The following is a 2254-nucleotide window of genomic DNA, read 5'->3' as shown; positions in this document are numbered from 1 at the left end:
TGCAACTAATTGGCTTATCCCATCTGATAACATTATGGGATATCACTATGTAACTGCCACAATCCATCATTACATAACTGACAAACCACTGAATGTCATGGCCCAGCCCAGTTGACACAGACATTTTAAGGGCACAATTCATTCCATGAAAGTTATGTACTGAAATTAATTTTCCAATGTTGTACTTCATTTGCATTCCTTAGATAAAATCTCAGACTTAACCAAAGTGTGTCACAATTTTTTACAGGAGATAAAAAAGAAAAAAGAAAAAAATGTTTATCCCCAAATAGAGACAAGAATTAAATACTTACTCTAATTTGACCAATTCTAATATGGACAGGTGACAGAGTGAGGAAGCACAGGCAGGGATCCTGGTAAGGCTGGGGTCCCAGGCCACACCCCTTCCATGTGGCGGGAAAGCAGAGAAAAAGCCGTGGGGGAGGTGGTGTAGGAAACCAGGACAGAGAGAAGAAGCAGAGGCAGGAATCCAGGTAAGTACGGGGATCCAGCCCATGGCCCTCACAAGCAGCAGGAAAGAGGCAGTGATCTATGTAAGGGAAAGGTGGGGAGATTGGAGAGGTTTTGAACAGCTAAGGGAGACAAACTTGTCTGTCAGTTTGTCCTATTGTGGTGGCGTGTTGTTATGAGGCTTGAGGCTGTACCATCGGTGTCTCAAACCCAGTAGGGTTGTACATGGTACACAGGTTTCAACAGCTTACAGACTGAGAAATACTAGGAAGAAGGAGGAAGCCATCCACTTCTCAAAGAATTGGCCAGGGAAAACCTTATGAATAGCAGAGAAACACTGTCTGATACATTACTGTGCAACTTTATGAATAGCCTGGAAACATTGTCCGATACAGTGCAGGAGGATAAGCCATTTAAGTCCCAAGGCTCTCAAAATAGGACAAGGAAAGAGCTGCATCATCAGAGTAGAACTAGCCTTAATGATATGGGTAAGATAAAGCTTTAGAGATCTCCATTTGCTGATGTGGCAGGACTCAAATTGAGGAGAAACAGCTGCAAACATACATTAATAATCAGAACATGGAATGCAAGAAGCATGAATCTAAGAAAATTGGAAGTTGTCAAAAATGAAGTGGAGTGAATAAATATTAATATCCTAGACATAAGTGAGCTGAAATGGACTGGTTTTGGCTGTTTTGAAGCAGACCACCATGTGGTCTATTATGCTGGGAATGACAATTTGAAGAGGAATGGCATGGTGTTAATCATCACAAAGAATGTTTCTATATCTGTCCTGAAGTACAATGCTGTCAGTGATAGGATAATATCCATATGCCTACAAAGAAGACCACTTAATACAACTACTATTCAAACTTATGCACCAACTATCAAAGCCAAAAATGAGGAAATTGAAGATTTTCATCAACTTCTGCAGTCTGAAATTGACCAAACATGCAATCAGGATGTGTTAATTATCACTGCTGACTGCAAAGCAAAAGTTGGAAACAAGGAAGAATCACCAGTAGTTGGAAACTTTGGCTTTGGTGAGAGAAATGATTCTGGAACTCACATGATAGAATTTTGCAGTACCAATTACTTATTCATTGCAAATACCTTTTTTCAAACACAAACAGTGGCTATACACATAGACTTCACCAGATGGAATACACAGGAATCCGATTGACTGCATCTGTGGTAAGAGGTGATGGAAAAGCACAATATTTTCAGCCAAAACCAGGGCAGGGGCTGATTGTGGAACAGACCATTAACTGCTCATATGCAAGTTCAACTTGAAGTTGAAGACAGTCCAAACAAGTCTACACAAGCCAAAATATTACCTTGAATATATCCCTCTCGAATTTACAGACCATCTAAAAAATAGATTTGATGCATTGAACACCAATGACCAAAAACCAAAAGAATTGTGGGATGACATCAAGAACATCATCCATGAAGAAAGCAAGAGATTACTAAAAAAGATAAGAAAAGAAGAAAAGGCCAAAATGAATGATAGAAAAGATTCTGAAATTTGCCCTTGAACAGAGAGTAGCTAAAGCAGATGGCAGAAATGACAAGATAAAAGAGCTGAACAGAAGATTTCAAAGAGCAGCTCGAGCAGACAAAGCCAATTACTGTAATAAAATATGCAAAGACTTGAAATTAGAAAACTAAAATAGAAGAACACACGAACACACTTGGTATTTCTCAAGCTGAAGGAATGGAGGAAAAATTTTAAGCCTCAAGTTCCAATATTGAAAAATTCTATGGGCAAAATATTGAATGATAT

The sequence above is a fragment of the Orycteropus afer genome, unplaced genomic scaffold (genome assembly GCF_000298275.1).
Source record: "Orycteropus afer afer isolate SDZICR_OR568_19922 unplaced genomic scaffold, OryAfe1.0 scaffold00677, whole genome shotgun sequence".
Lineage (NCBI taxonomy): Eukaryota > Metazoa > Chordata > Mammalia > Tubulidentata > Orycteropodidae > Orycteropus > Orycteropus afer.
This window is presented reverse-complemented; position numbering follows the sequence as displayed.